At 41.4% G+C, this 16,929-nt stretch overlaps 1 long non-coding RNA gene across 1 annotated transcript in view; it reads left to right on the top strand.

Moving 5' to 3' along the window:
• The window catches only part of LOC121398107, a 258,412-nt gene that overhangs the window by 232,740 nt on the left and 8,743 nt on the right, over positions 1–16,929 (top strand). Inside the window, exon 3 of the long non-coding RNA XR_005964108.1 lies at positions 9,401–9,936. This is a non-coding gene — a long non-coding RNA (uncharacterized LOC121398107). The remainder of the gene's footprint in view (positions 1–9,400; positions 9,937–16,929) is intronic.

The following is a 16,929-nucleotide window of genomic DNA, read 5'->3' as shown; positions in this document are numbered from 1 at the left end:
TGGGCATTGATGATGATAGATGGGGCTAGCGATTAAAATTAGGCCCTCCACCGCAGGGCCGCCATCAGGGGGGCACAGAATGTGTAACTATACTGGGCCAGGGCCTGAAGGGGGGCCCGGCTGTTCAAAACAGCCAAAGTCCCGAAGCAGCAAACAGACCCGAAGTCACGAAAACAGCCGCAGTCCTGCAGTGCCAAAAAGACCTGAAGTCACAAAAACAGCCGAAATTGAAGTCTTGAAGCAGCGAAAACACCCGAAGTCACGAAAACAGCCAAAATTTAAGTGCTGAAGCGGCAAAATGACCCAAAGTCACAAAAGGAGGTGAAGTTGATGTACTGAAACCACAAGTTCATTTGTACTGGACAACAATGTGTGTTTTTTAAAAAAATTTAATCCGCTGGCCACCAATGTATTATTTTAATACTCTATAGGCCCCTGGCGCCAATGTTTTTAAAAAAATATTCTCTGGGGCCCCAATTTTTTTTAACTTGTAAGGAGAGCCCTGGTGCTAATGTTTTTTTTTTTAAAAAAAAAAAAAATTTATGGGGGGCCCTGTTTTTTTTTTTTAACTTATAGGGGACCCTGGTCTCCAATTATTTTTTTTTTAGGTTGTAAGGGGGACCCTGGAGCCAATGTTTTTTTTAAAAAGTGTTCTCTGGGGGCCCTAGCACCAATGATTTTGGTGTTCTCTGGGGGGCCCTTGAGCCAATGTTATTTTTTTAACTTATAGGGGGGCCCTGGTTGTAGGGGGGCCCTAACCACCAATTTTTTAAAAAACTTTTAGGGGGGGCCCTGGCGTCACTGTTTTTTTTAACTTATAAATGGGCCCAGACCATAAATAGCTTTTTATAACTTGTGTGTGTGTGTGGGTTACCTTTTTTTAGCGCTGATGTGTGGTCTTTTAACTGTAGTAGAGGGGATCTGGGGCAGGGCTCGGGGGCTGGGCGGGTGGGGCCCGGGGGGCCCCTGAAAATGTTGTTGTAGGGGGACCCGTGATTTCTAATGGCTTTCCTGCTCCACCGTATAGGTGGGTAGTTACTTAGCTCAAACCTGCAGGCATAGATCCATGCCTGCCCATGCATCACTATTATGAACCGCTGCTTTAACAGCAAAGTATCCCCAGTTCTACCACTGAAAAACACTGTACAAGGAGCAGCAATAGGATGGCCTCCTGTGCCATAACCGTTACGGGAAAATGAAATCCCATAATCTGAGGCTTCACCTTTGGTCACGGACCTAAATGGTTTCAATAAACCTTCATTTCACTGTGCAAGTCCTCGTTCTCCCTTGTTTTCCGGCAGTTGGAGAATGCGTTTAAGTAAATCATTTTAAACTCGATTGTTAAGGAGCCGGGAGATGTGATGTTTCTCTAATGAATACACCGGCAACTTTATTGCTATGATTGAAAAAGCAATGTGACTTGAATTTCAGCATGGAACTCATTTCAGCAACAGTAACACGACACCTTATTATATTCTAATGCGATCTTGATGGAAGTTTAACGCCAAGTTCCGGAAGAGAGAAAATAGACATTTTTTAAAGTGTGGTTCCCTTAGAAAGATGGAACATTCTGTTATTCCTCCTTAAAAGGATAGTCACCTTCTCTGCATACACATGAAGCAGAGATAGTTGTCAAGGGACCACAGGGGGGGGGGTGTATTTTTCCCAGCATGCAGCAGGAGAAACTGATAAAGATGTAGATTGAGTTATCCATTGACTGTTCTACAGCCTTTGGTGGATAGATTGTAAAATGTAAGTCCTATTCAGGGTTATATCACAGTGACCTATGCCATGGGTTGCCTTTGTGGCACAGTGACTGGAAAGACGCTAGAGAAAAGGTATGTCTCTCCCATAATGCTCTATGAGACACAGGACATGAGGAGAACTACCGGGGGAACCAGTGCAGGTGCTGGAATTAATCAGTGCCCACCTCTGAACATTTTCATTGTTTATTGTACTAAGCAGAGCATTGCAAACAATTCAACTCAATAATGGATACATGTTATTCTTTACCTCCAAAGTGACCCATTTCTTTGAGGAAAAGTCATGATTTTCCTGCCCAAAAAGGGGCAGACTTCAAGTGAAATGAGCAGAACACTATGGTGTGTCCACGATGGATTAAGGGGTGGCCTAAATTATTTGGGCGGAATGCTGTGGTTTCAGAGCTATGACTCCCTCCCAGACAAATTTGAGAAGGGACCTAAAGTCCTAAGCCTGCCCAGCCCACTCAGATGAAAGGCAGGCTCTGGGAAACACTAATCCCACCAAAAGTAAGGGACGAGGAGCCTAGTCACAGTGCACAAATAAGTGGTTTTGTGCATTGCAGTGGGCAATATTTATACCCAACCCAGACCCAAAGTGGATGCCCAGTTTTCGTCCCTTGTGGTTAAACACATAGGTCCCATGGAGTTCATGCCAGCTCCCATCTTACACAAGAAAGTGCAAAAACAACACAATAGTCCATTAGCCCTTTTATTATCAACAATGTATGGATTTATTAAAATGAAATGAGCAGGCTGAACAGGTGTTCGTTACAAGCCGGGCCATTAATACCCGCTGAAATCCATCTAATTACTTGCCAGCAGACTGACTGTCTTCTCTTTCTATTTAACCTCATTAACCAAGACCATCCTACAGAAACCGTCTGTGTGTTACTCTCTTTGTACCATATTGTCCTCTTTACTTATTGTCTGCTTTCGTGGATCGTTTCATATTTCTTTCAGAATCTTTGAATTTTTAACATATTTATCTTTCATCTTCTTCCTTCTGATGTTGGTCCGAGCTCAAAGAGAGAGACTCCTCAGATTTCTTTTTTTGTATTTTTAATATTCTTGTACTCATTGTAACACAATGTCCAATAATAAATGCTGCCTGTGGGTTTCATTATCTGGCACTGAATGTCTTAATGCACTGTGGTAGTGCTTGCTATGCTTTACCTTAGGTTTCGGATGGGAAGAGCAATGTAATTACTGCAGAGCACCTTGTAAGTCATGGATAATGATTTGCATATTTAACACATAGTAAGACTCATGTACAAGCCAGAAACATTTACAACTTCTTGCAATATCCTACCTAGACCAACCAAATTGGGAAACCATTTATTTTTGTGGAGTGCTTAAACAAGATGACTATTCAGCACAAAAAACAATACTGTCCAATAGTGATGGGCGAATTTCTCCCAGTTCGCTTCGCCAAAAAATTCACAAATTTTCCGCAAAATTAAGAAAGCAACGAAACCCATATTTTGGCGCCAGCATTAAAGTCAATGGGTGTCCGAATAGTGTTGACACGCAATGGTTTTGACGCGGGTGACTTTCCAAATTTTTTTGAAGCTGGTGAATTTTCTCTGGAGTTTGATGAATTTATTCGCCATCAGCGAAATGTGGAAGTTCAACGCGATTTCGCCCCAGCCATTTTTATTCAACCATCACTTCTCTCCTATACTCTTAGTGATCAACCTAAAAGTATAAAAGGCTTCAATCCTGACCTGTTTGGCTATTTTGAGGGGTAGCATAGTGCAGAAGTGTATAATAAGCTTCATTATGGTCATTATAGCTGGCAGTTTGGACCACCCATACTTGGCACCAAACTCAAAGATCATAATTCCTCTTTTCTAAACCCCTTGTAAGCATATTCATTTCTTTTCTACCATGAATTTGGGGCAGAGGGGTATTACTGAATGGGCTTATGCTGTCAGGCTGGCTAGGTCTACGTGTCTGTCTACATTTGTGTACAGTATAGACAATCATCAAAATGGCCAAAGCCAAAGGAACCCTCAACATTTTTATGATTAGCACTTAAATTGTCTGGATTTCCTGCACATTTCCAGAAAAGCAGGTCTCAAGTTAGCACAGAGCTGTTGTGATTAAAAGTGGTACCCAAGCAAGACCATGTCTCATAGTGCTACACAGCCAATAGCCACCGGTGGGTTTAGACTTTTATATTTACACTTAGCTCCCTATTGTCAGAAGCAACTGCCAGTGGCTCTGGGATGGGGACTACTCTTTGCAACAAATAGATCTCTGCACGCTTAGGTTTCCTCAAGGAAATCAAGATGGAAAGAAGTTGAGCCATGCAGACTCATTTAATGGAGTAGGAAAAACATAATGAGTTGTAAACATGGAGAATTAAAAGTCTATCCGCAGAGTTCGTAGGGCCAGGGGGTAAAATATTTTGAAGCCCCATATTGAATCATAAATATAGATAAGAGAACGATCATATGGGATGTTCATTCTGTTCCAAATGAACACCCAAAGACACCACCACCAATATTACCCCGACCATTGCTATATTGCTTTACAAAATACAGACTTTGCCTTTGATATCTCCAACATTGCGCAATATAAACATTTTTGTAATGTACATTTCCATGCTCCGGTTTCTAGAACTATCCTGAATCTGTTTATAAGTGCGGCTTTGCATGATGATGCCCCACTATAATTAATGAGCCCTAGAATTGATACCCTACTGAGGCCTCTCATAGAAAGATAAAAGCAGAATTTATAGCACACAAAGATTTGTTAGCACCTTATCTCATGGAGCATGTGTATGGGCTTTAAACCTCATTTTCCCTAATGGCTTTGAAACATGCTGTGTGAGATACCGTGTTGATTAATCTCTGTGCAGTTGAGATCACATTGGATGCACAAGGAACTCACAGAAAGGACTTGTCTCTAGAGGGCACATAACCAACTCTTTGTTTGCTGGCCTCTGATCTCTGTCTTCTTTTCCTTGTTTTGCAGATTTTCTAATTGGCATTTAGTGCTTAATAGAAGCCCCAGAAGACTGTTGAAGTAGAATTTTCCACTACTGTTTTGCCCTTCTCTAAGCAGGATCTAATGACTGGTGTAATCGCCAACTTAATGAAGAAATTAACATCCTGCCATGTTTTGGTGCTTGAATACAATGTTCATATGCCCCAGTTAGTTGGCCAATACTTTGGAATTCATGGCATGAAGAAGGGCTATCTGAGAGTATGAGAGAGCAGAGATTGTAGAAACCACATTGAGGAAGAGCTTTACATTTTGGTTTCCATGGCCAGAGAAAGAGCCCTCTGTGACTGTGAGAATGAGTAGTGAGCATGGGATATGTTTGAAAGAAGATGCATAGAAGACTAGTGATGGGTGAATTTGCGCATTTCGCTCGAAATTCGCGAAAAATTTGCGAAACGGCGCCGTTTTTTTCTGATGCCGGCAAAAAAATTTTTTGACGCCGCTGAATTTTTTTGGCCGGATTATCGCGGCGTTTTGCGAATTTATTCGCTGGCGGCGAATCTCGCAAATTTGCCGTGAATTCGCGCCTGCCGAATAAATTTGCCCATCACTATAGAAGGCCCATCTTTCTTTCCTTTGGCTAGAGGGAGGAAGGATTACAGGGGCAGGTTTTGCTTAATATACATTAAGGGAGAAGTAAAACTTAACTAAAGAAGTAAGGCAGAAATGTTGTACATTATGTTTTGGGCGTCTGTGCCAGCCCAAGGCAACCACAGCCATTTAGCAGTAAACATCTGTACCTTCAAAGATGCCCCAGTAGCTCCCCATCTTCTTTTCTGCTGATTCACTGCACATACTCTGTGCTGCTGTCACTTACTGAGCTTAGGGACCCACTCACAATATACAGTACACATAGAATAGAAATGTCACAATATAAGGCTGATTAGTAATTCATTTAGATTCACCATATATGGCAGCATAAAAATCAGTGCATTCCACATCATAATTTAATAATAAGCCCTGTGGCATCAGCTCCTATGACAGATAAACTTCATTATTTGCCTGATAATTTGCAGCGAACCCTAAGATTGCTTCTCAACAGCTGCTCAGTAGGGATAGACGAATTGTTTCGCCTTGTTTTGTCTGTGGAAATGCCGCCCATAGACTTGTATGGCTTCGTATGTCAAAAATAAAAAGACGTGCGTCCAAAAAATTTTTTGACATATTTAGTATTTAGGGGGTTATTTATCAAAGGTCAAGTGTTTTTTTTTGTAACTCGAATGAACTTTTAACTCGAATGGTACCTTATTTAAGAAAAATTTGAATGGCCAAAACCAGATTCTGTGAGCTTGAGTACCACAACCCAAAAACTTGAATTGAAGTTTTCAGTGGAAAAAAGCTGGAATCGCTTAAATCATTCGAGTTTTTGGGCTAAACCCTCCAAAAAATACTTGAAGGCTGTAAACATCCTCAAATAGTTTGTGGGACTTCTGCCATTGACTCCTACATGGCCTAGACAGGTTTTAGATGGTGTATTTTCGGATTGAAGCTATTTCCAGAGTCGGGGTATAATAAAACTCAAATATTAAATTTTTTTTTTTTTTTTAAAAAAACTTGAATTATTCTACCCAAAAATTTGCATTTTGACCAAGAAGATACAATTCAAAAACTTGAATTTTCGTGGATAAAACTTCTCAAACCATAATAAATCTTCCTCATAAAGTATAGCATTTCTAGCCATATTTCTTTTGGTTCCCATGCCTTAAGGAAGAGCTCTAAATGCCTATGAGAGATAGGAGGGATTTATGGGGGCAAGTTTATAATAAGCTGAGAAAGACCCAGTTGCATAATCTTTTGGTTCCTTTGGTTAGAGCAGGGATCCCCAACCTTTTGAAGCCGTGAGCAACATTCAGAAGAAAAAAGAGTTGGGGAGCAACACAAGCATGAAAAATGTTCTTGGAGTGCCAAATAATTGCTGTGATTGGCCATTTAGTAGCTCCTAAGTGGATTGTCAACCTACATTGAGGCTCTGTTTGACAGTACACATGGAGTTTATGAAACCAAAACTTGCCTCCAAGCCTGGAATCCAAAAATAAGTACTGGGAGCAACATCCAAGTGGTTGGAGAGCAACATGTTGCTCACGAACTACTGGTTGGGGATCACTGGGTTAGAGGAAGAGCCCACAAAGAGTGTGAGAGAGAAAGGATTGTGGGTGAAGGTTTGGTAGGCGATACATTGTGGAAGATAGTGTTCCATAATAGTTTTTATACCATGGCTAGAGGAAGAGCCCACAGAGAATGTAAGAGGGAAGGGGTTGTGGGTAGAAGTTTGGTATGAGATACCTGGGGAACTTTTGGTTTCCATGGTTGGAGTCAGAGTTCTTTGTAAATGTGAGAGGGGCAGGATTTGTCAAAACCTTTTTGTCAGAAGAAACATTAAGAAAGGTATCCACTACCCCATCTTGAAAGCCCCAGACAAAGGAATAACAGATAAGAATTAATTGTGGGGGAAAGTCCACCCTCTGCTTCCACAATGACTCTACATTCACATCACATGCAGACAAACCAGCTGCAAAGCATTAAAATCACTTGTAGAAATATGAATATAAGGGAACTGGCAGTGACATCAAGTACTTTACACTCCTTTGGTAATTTCCCAGAAAGAGATAATGCAGTTAACTGTACATACAGCACTTCAACCCTTGGGGTACAATTATGGCACCATAATGGCTAATCTGACTAGAAATATGTGTAAAATGTCACTGAATCAGATGTACAGAATATATGTATACCTCACATCCATTCTTCTGTTATCTTTTATTTAAGTGCGGCTAAACGGAGGAAATTCTTAGAAATTCAGACTACAAAACATCAGAGGCCTGTAGGTAGTGACTGGGGCCGGCTTCTTTAATGATTCTAAGATGAAGAGCAAGGGGAATTGAATACATTTCCACGACAGTGAATAAAATCCAAGACAATGGACATAACAGGGAAGGATATTGTACATCAGAGCTGGGGATGAACTTGGAAGGACCAGGGCAGCATTAACACAGGATAATATATTGCTCAGAGCAGAGGGGCATTTGCTAGAGTTGTGATCATGATTATGGATAAGTGGGAATTGATTTGATCAAGGGGTGCAGGTTAGAAACCATGGGAGAATATAATTAACCTTTTATCTGTTGGGAACAGAGAGAAAAGGGGACAGACAAGTAACACAAATGGAGACGATAATGATAATGTATATGGTAATTATCAAAAAATATAAAATGAACATATTCCCAAGTATCTGTGCCGATGAACGGGACTTGTGTCTATTAGAATATTAGAAAATGATTTTAAAATTCTAGGTCAGCAGCCTAGATTAGATTTTAGAATTATCACAGAGAGAAATCCCAACAGTGTTGGGTAATTTAGGATATTGTGATCATAACAGAAAGTTTGAACCTGTACATTAACTGGTATGTACTACAGCATGTAGAGCAGTTTTAAATCAGGGGCTGTGGTGTCGGACATTGTGATATTCTTCACTTCTCTCATTTCTAATAAACTTTCATCTAGTGTTATTTACAGTTGGACAGATTATATTAATAAGGAACAAATGGTGATTTGTATATCTCAATTTTGTCTTCTAGTGCAGAGAGCACTATTGTGCAAACCAAGCTTGTGTTGTCCAGGAGTAAGCCATGATGGAATAAAAGCTTTTTTTACGGATTTCAATAAGTGAGAAATAAGTGCTGAGTTGTGTTTGCAAGGGAATGAAATTCAAACTGGACATAGAGCGGACTTTGATATTGGCTATCCATTGGGTATTGGTGGGACTGGTCTGGGACTTTGACGTCCTCAGAGGAGTGAAATAGGGAGGGAGTTATCTGGTGGTGGGTATTACAAGTGGGCTGCTCTGAAGCAAATTTAACCTGCCGTTAGTTTTGTTTTGTTAGTATAAGAGTTGTTTCATGTATTTGTTTCTTTATTGTAAGTGTTTTTAGCTTAACAAAAAAATCCTATATGGTTGGTACCGATCTTAAGCTACTAATACATTTTTCTGTAGAGGAAAACAGTAGAGCAGGCAGTAACGCTTCCAACACTTTCCCTTGTCTCTGTCCTTATATATTAGGCACCTATCTAGTGCTACCAATCCCTATTTCTGTAGGGAAATGAGAGAGAGCAGACAGTAACCCTTCCAACACTTTCATCTTGTCTCTATCCTTATATATTAGGCACCTATCTAGTGTTACCAATCCCTATTTCTGTAGGGAAATGAGAACAGAGCAGAAAGTAACGCTTCCAACACTTTCCTCTTGTCTCTGCCACTTTCCCTTGTACATTCCTGGCCAGCTGATTGGGTTGGGGGAATTCGATTGTCCATAATATTTGTACCATTGGTTGGTACATGGGCTTCAACTCTGTTCAGTTCAGATTTTGTAATCAATAAACAACATAAAAACCCCATATATTAGGCACCTATCTAGAGCTTTTGTGTATCTTCTGCCTGTGGGTGACATATGGTGCATAAGAATCTAGATAGTGAGGAATCCCTACATTTGGAGCCTTTTGGAGGATATTCCAGAGTATTTTTACAAATATCGTGATTGTGATTGTGTTATTTGCCAGTAGATGACAGTTTTTGAACTTGCCCTGTTGCTTCATCTCTCTAGTCTGAGGCAAAGTGTTTGTTTCCTTTGCAGCACTTGGGGCCTTCACAAGAAAATGATCCCTGACTCACAAGCAGCCGATACAAAGACACAAGGATAAAACTACTTGACACTTCACATCACTGAGATCTAAGGCACAGAAAAGCAGTCACTTCCAGTGAGACTCCTCGTTACCTGCTGCTGTCACGCACAGTCTCTCCCCTCTTCCCAGAACTTGTCCCCCCAGGTGCCAGTGCCCAACACAAACAGCAGGACATAAAGGCTTACTGCTCAATGGATATATATAAATATCCAGGGCACCGCTGACTGGCAGCAACTTGAGAAATGTCTCCCTCCTTCAGTAGCTTCAAAAGGGGCCCCCGGAGTGATGCTGAAACTCTGGTACCTGATCAGCGGAAAGAAATGAACTCAGCGTGAAACCTCACTGTCCCTCAACTCCCCTCTTCATGCTCTTTCTTCTCGATCTCAAGAAGTTACTGCCATGAGGGACAGGCATCTGCATCAAACTGATGATTCCATGTTTTCCATTTGGTTACTTGCCCACAACCCCCTTTTCTTCTACAGAAGAGGTAAGTGAATTTGTGCCATGGGAAAGTAATGTTCATGGCCCAACAAATGAGTTGACTCTCCAGTGTCCGTTCCCTCCTTATTTACACATATTCTGATGGCCGTGTCATTTGGAAGTATCATTTCAACTCAGTTTGGCAGCACAGACACATGAAACTTGGGGATGTTGATTGAGTGAAAAAAAACCCAGTACGATCCAGAGTACAGCTTATTGTGTGCCCAGAAGATTCCTTCTCTTTATATTTATACATACTGGAGGGAGATGCTATAATATTTCCCTTAGACAGTACAGTATGTTCCAGACATCTCATTTTTGTATGTCTGTATTTATACATATGGGAAGGAGGTGCCATATTGTTTCCCTTAGACAGTACAGTATGAGGGTATAGCTTATTGTGTGCCCAGAACATTCCTTCTCTGTATATTTATATTTATACATATGGGAAGGAGGTGCCATATTGTTTCCCTTAGACAGTACTGTATGAGGGTATAGCGTATTGTGTGCCCAGAACATTCCTTCTCTGTATATTTGTATTTATACATATGGGAAGGAGGTGCCATATTGTTTCCCTTAGACAGTACAGTATGAGGGTATAGCTTATTGTGTGCCCAGAACATTCCTTCTCTGTATATTTATATTTATACATATGGGAAGGAGGTGCCATATTGTTTCCCTTAGACAGTACTGTATGAGGGTATAGCTTATTGTGTGCCCAGAACATTCCTTCTCTGTATATTTGTATTTATACATATGGGAAGGAGGTGTCATATTGTTTCCCTTAGACAGTACAGTATGAGGGTATAGCTCATTGTGTGCCCAGAGCATTCCTTCTCTGTATATTTGTATTTATACATATGGGAAGGAGGTGCCATATTATTTCCCCTAGACAGTACAGTATGAGGGTATAGATTATTGTGTGCCCAGAACATTCATTCTCTGTATATTTGTATTTATACATATGGGAAGGAGGTGCCATATTGTTTCCCTTAGACAGTACAGTATGAGGGTATAGCTTATGGTGTGCCCAGAACATTCCTTCTCTGTATATTTGTATTTATACATACAGGAGGAAGGTGCCATACTGTAATAGCTTAGAAGCCCATTCATTTATACTATACTACCTAAGGGAATCATTATGGTAGCTCCAAACCCTATTCACAAATGTTCCATGCGTGCAGGAAGCAATACCCTCATACTGTACTGTCTTATTTGCAGAAAATAAATGAAAAATAATTCCTAACTACTGTTCCCTATAATCATTTTTATTTAACATATCTACAATTTTCTCTGTAGCAATATGAATATCACCAGTTCCACCCTCCGATACACAAACACATCACCAGACACAATTCTGTCTTTGTTTGTCAGCTTTGCTGAAATTGCTTTCTGCATCAGTTTTCCTGTAATTTCGAAATAGTTTTTTTAAAGGAGAACTAAAGCCTAACTAAAGAAGTAGCTAGAAATGTTGTACATTACATTTGTGCTTCTATACCAGCCCAAGGCAACCACAGCCCTTTAGCAGTAAAGATCTGTGTCTGCAAAGATGCCCCAGTAGCTCCCCATCTTCTTTTCTGCTGATTCGCTGCACATGCTCTGTGCTGCTGTCACTTACTGAGCTTAGGGACCCACTCACAATATACAGTACACATAGAATAGAAATGTCACAATATAAGGCTGATTAGTAATTAATACAGATGATTGTTTACTTGAGCTATTTGTGCAAGTGTTCTCACTATTTAATTATCAGCCTACATGGGGGTGTCCACATACACCACTATAACTACACAAAATATCAAAATGGGACTTAACCCCATAGGCCCAAATTATACAGAATTATCACATGACCATGTTGTAATTTGTAGGATAAAATGCAATTTTTATTAACTACCATGCCACATACTTGTTAAAACCACTTAAAACATAAAAATTAGCGCTGCGCTGGGTGTAGGGATCCCTTAACCCTAAATAACCAATTTCTGAGGAGCTCCTATATATATAGCTATGATGGATGTTCACTTATGTGATGTGGCTAAACAGCCAAAGTTCCACTTCATATGTAAATGTAGGTACTTCAAATCCAATTGGTCACAGGGAAAGGAGATGCGCCATTTGTAATCCACACCGTCCAAATCAGTTACAGTGTATCACCATAATTTATTGCAACTTGCTCGTTGCTATTAAATAGTTCCCATACGTCGGGTGTGGTAAAGGGTCAATGCTCCGTATTTTGGGAGCGGAGCAGATTGGGGAGAGGTTTCTGGATGGCTCTACTTGTGGCCGAATTGGCCGTGTAATGCTATATAGTCCCGGTAGTAATGGCCGCCCGCCGCTCCCAGCGGTCGCAATGCGGCCACGGCCCAAGGTGATGCAATTGGTGACAATCACCTTTCGTATTAGCCCAATAAGTCCTGCCAATCCCAGCCTCTTATTGCCCAAAATAGATTTATACAGACCGTTGTGATCGCGTCTGCACCGTGCTTAGCTCAACGCTCCCTTGTAGGTGTGCTTTACTGGAGAACCCTGCGGCGCCTTCCAAGTCCCTGGTAGGGAGAGGGATCCCGTCTCACTCAGCTAGCAACGCAGAACCACAAGTATGTGGCATGGTAGTTAATAAAAATTGCATTTTATCCTACAAATTACAACATGGTCATGTGATAATTCTGTATAATTTGGGCCTATGGGGTTAAGTCCCATTTTGATATTTTGTGTAATACAGATGATTACTACATGGCAGCACAGAAACCAGTGCAACTAGCATCAGAATTTAATAATCAGCCTTGTAGCATCAGTTTATATTACAGACCAACCTCATTTTCTGCTGGATAATTAGTGACGAGCCCTAAACTTAGCTTCTCAACAGCTGCTCAGAGCCCACTGAGCATGTGAGTGTCACAGACACTTTCCAAGATGGTGACCCCCTGTGACAAGTTTGAAGTCCTGGATCATTGCTGCTATTGACAAGCTGAAACTTTAGGCTGGTGCAATAAGTTCAGTATATCAAATATGACATTTTTATGCATATTAATTATTAGGGTTTGTTGTCCTTTAAAAGTTACCATTCTCCTTCACTCCCAATCAATAACTCTGAACTGGATACAAAATGTTGGTGATATTTAACTCTCTTTTTTGATTAGCACTTGTAATGTTTGTGGTGTCTGTAGATCATTATTCAAACAGGATCTGCTAATTTTCCATTATATCTTCTGAAAACAAAAGCTGCCCGGCTAATGAATGGAGCCGGATTCTGGAAAGCTTTTTTGGTTTTATTGAAAGGATTCATCATGAGCAGAAATCATTTTCCTTTCCCTTTAGGCAGAAAATGCTGAGTTTAGAGTTGGAGCAATTTCCACCGCGCCGCGGTTCTGCTCATTAAGCTCAGGACTAATCATGCTGGGTGGGGGGGAAGAATGGGCTCTGGTTTTGTGTTGCTCATCACTCTGATCTCTTGTTTGTTTATTTGATTGGATTTATACGTTTTTTTAGGGTGTTATGGTATTCAGCCACGGAAATCGACAACTTTGCCAGCTAGATATAAAATGTGTACATGCCCAGCAACCCATTATTTTCTGTGACTATTGGGGTCAGTGACTCCCATTTGAAAGCTGGAGAGAAAAAAGGCAAGTCACGTAAAAGCTATGACGAATTAAACCAGTCGAAACGTTGCTAAGAATAGTTAACTTCAAGTTTAGCCACCTCTTTAAATAATCTCTGACATTAAAGGAGAACTAAACCACATATGGCTTGAAACGCCATATTTTATATGCTGAACTTACTGTACCAGTAACATCAACATCTCTGTAACAGTAATGTTCCAGGCCTTCAAAGTTGTGCACAAGGCTCCCCATCTTGGATTTTATTAGGGGTGTCAGAGGCACTGCACGTGCTCAGTTAGTTCTGGGCAGCTGTTGAGAAGCAACTGAGGTTCATCTGTCGTAGAAGCTCTTCCACAGAGCTTATTATTTCATTCTGATGCACTGATTTCTGAATTGCCATGTAATGTGACTAATTATTCATTTTATAAATAACTTTATATTGTGTATGTACTGTATATAGTGAGTGTGTCCCTAAGCTCAGGTATCTGACAGCAGCCCAGATGGGGTTACCACCTTTTCAGTTTGGGGAAACCAGGCTGGGGACAGGGCTGAAGCTTTCAGAGGCAGGCAGTAACCCTTCCAATACTTTCCCCTTGTCTCTATCTCTATATATTAAGCACATTTCTAGTGCTCTCAATCCCTATTTCTGTAGGGAAATGAGAGCAGAGCAGTCAGTAACCCTTCCAACACTTTCCTCTTGTCTCTGTCCCTTTATAATAGGTGCCTATCTAGTGTTATAAATCCCTATTTCTGTGTGAATCCCTGTTTCTGCAGAGGAAATGAGAGCAAAGCAGGAAATAGCCCTTCCAACACTTCCCCCAATTAAAAAAACAAAACAAAAACCCTAAAACCCCAGGCACCTAAATATCTAGTACTACCAATAGGGATGAAGCGAACTGCCGTTTATGTGTTCGCGAACGCCGTTCGCGAACACCGGCAAAAATGCGAACAGTTCGCGAACTTCGAACATCCGCAAAATCGTTCGATTCGAACGATCGAAGGATTTTAATCGTTCGATCGAAGGATTTTCGTTCGAATCGAACGATCGAAACCATTCGATCGAATGATTTCATTCAATCGAATGGCTTTGATCGTTCGATTCGAACGAAAATCCTTCGATTTTAGCGGTCGAAGGAATCGAATGGTCGAATGGTCAAACGATTTTTGTTCGAATCGAACGCGAACACATATTGGCGAACGTCGCGCGACGTTCGCGAACATTCGGCGGACGCGAACAGTCGAAGTTCGCGCGAACAGTTCGCTACATCCCTAACTACCAATCCCTATTTCTGTAGAGGAATGAAAGCAGAGCAGGCAGTAACCCTTCCAACACTTTCCCTTGTCTCTGTCCTTATATATTAGGCACCTATCTAGTGCTACCAATCCCTATTTCTGTAGGGAAATGAGAGCAGAGCAGACAGTAACCCTTCCAACACTTTCCTCTTGTCTCTATCCTTATATATTAGGTACCTATCTAGTGCTACCAATCCCTATTTCTGTAGGGAAATGAGAGCAGAGCAGACAGTAACCCTTCCAACACTTTCCTCTTGTCTCTATCCTTATATATTAGGTACCTATCTAGTGCTACCAATCCCTATTTCTGTAGGGAAATGAGAGCAGAGCAGACAGTAACCCTTCCAACACTTTCCTCTTGTCTCTATCCTTATATATTAGGCACCTATCTAGTGTTACCAATCCCTATTTCTGTAGGGAAATGAGAGCAGAGCAGACAGTAACCCTTCCAACACTTGTCTCTGAACTGAAACAGTTGTGAGATAAAGTGAGACCTGGATGTTGTTTAAGGTTTATGAAGCCACATGATCACCAAGTCTTTTCTTACAAACACTGTACATTGCCATTTAACCACATACCAAATTCAATAGAAGCACAGCGTGTAGCTTACATATAAATAGTTGAAATAAATATAAAATGCAGATAGTGGAATAACCTTGACCTGCTTTTAATTATCTCTTCTATTTCCCCTTTTGATATTAAATAGTCTTTGCCGCCGGCGCCATTTGCCACAAGCCATACACATTGTTTAACAAAATGCAACATTACCGTCAACACAAAGAGCCGCCTGTCAAGGCTGAATTTAATGGAGCCACACAATAGCTGTTTTCATCTTCACAAACCACTAAATAAGTTGCTTCGAAATAAATAAACGAAAGGGACGCACGCACATACGAGTGGCTGGTAGGGGCTGCATCTCGTACTTGGGCACAAGGCCATGTTGCTGTGGGGGTGGGTTTGTGCATATCTGGAACAGAGTCAGCTTCAGAATCGAACACTTATAGCAAGAAATCATCATTCCGCCTTTTATCTAGCCTAACGGGGATGAAATGATAAAAGAAAAAAATCGGATTGCAAAAAGCTTTGATGGTAAGAAAACATTCCTATGTTAAACCTTGTGGTGCAGGTGATATCTTTATAGGGTCCATGTGAGGCAGCAGTTCTGGGTAGGGAGGGTGTTGGGTGGCAGGTGTTGGTCAGGTTAGGGGTCAGCCGGTCAAGGTCAGGCACAGGTCCTTTCTATTGGACCCATGCAGGACTCAACAGGGAGAGAGTCACACAAGCAGCCATGGGGATCGGGTCTGGGCCTAAAGGGGTTGCAAGGCTGGTACTTACTGTTCAACCGATAGCTTGCATTCCCTGATGCTGCTCCCTTGCCATAGGGCATGCCTCCCAACTGTCCCTCTTTTGACAGCTCAACCTGCAGTCCCTCATTTGTACTGGAAGTCCCTATTTTCTCTGCACTGAACAGCCAGAAAAAAAACAAAGTTTCTAACTTAATTGGCTTTTAGCAGAGAGCCCAGAACAGCTAACAGGTGCAGATAAGATACTTTGTAACAATTTTGAGACACAAAAAAACAGTTTAGATAAGGAGAAATATTTTAAAACTTTCATAACCTGCCCAATTTTGTAAAATGAACATGGTAATTAGGGGGTGTGGCCACAGAAAGGGCGTGGTCAAAAAATGTCGCTGTGCTATGTGCGAAAAAATTTTTTGTCCCTCTTTTTACTTCCAAAATGTTGGGAGGTATGCCATAGGGTTATATTTAGTACAGGGTCCCATTGCAGCCTGCAGCCACCAGTGGCGTAACTACTCGCTGGCAGGCCCTGGTACAGGATGGGCACCCGGGCCCCCCTGTTGGACCCTCCTCCCTATGAATCTTGCACCAGAATGCTGCTGGCATGTCAAATGTAAAAGTCTTTGCGGCTCCGTGGGCCCCGACAGGGTGTGGACGCAGGTGCAAACGCACCCACTGCACCCCTGGTAGTTACACCACTGGCATCCACCACTGCACCTAATTCGAGTGTCTGAATCAGGCCTATTTGACTCCCCCCCCTCCTGCCCCTCGTTAAAACAGCGAAGCAGAATGAAGAGGCCTATGAAATTT

This window comes from Xenopus laevis, chromosome 9_10L (assembly GCF_017654675.1).
Source record: "Xenopus laevis strain J_2021 chromosome 9_10L, Xenopus_laevis_v10.1, whole genome shotgun sequence".
Taxonomy (NCBI): Eukaryota; Metazoa; Chordata; class Amphibia; order Anura; family Pipidae; genus Xenopus; species Xenopus laevis.
This window is presented reverse-complemented; position numbering and strand designations above follow the sequence as displayed.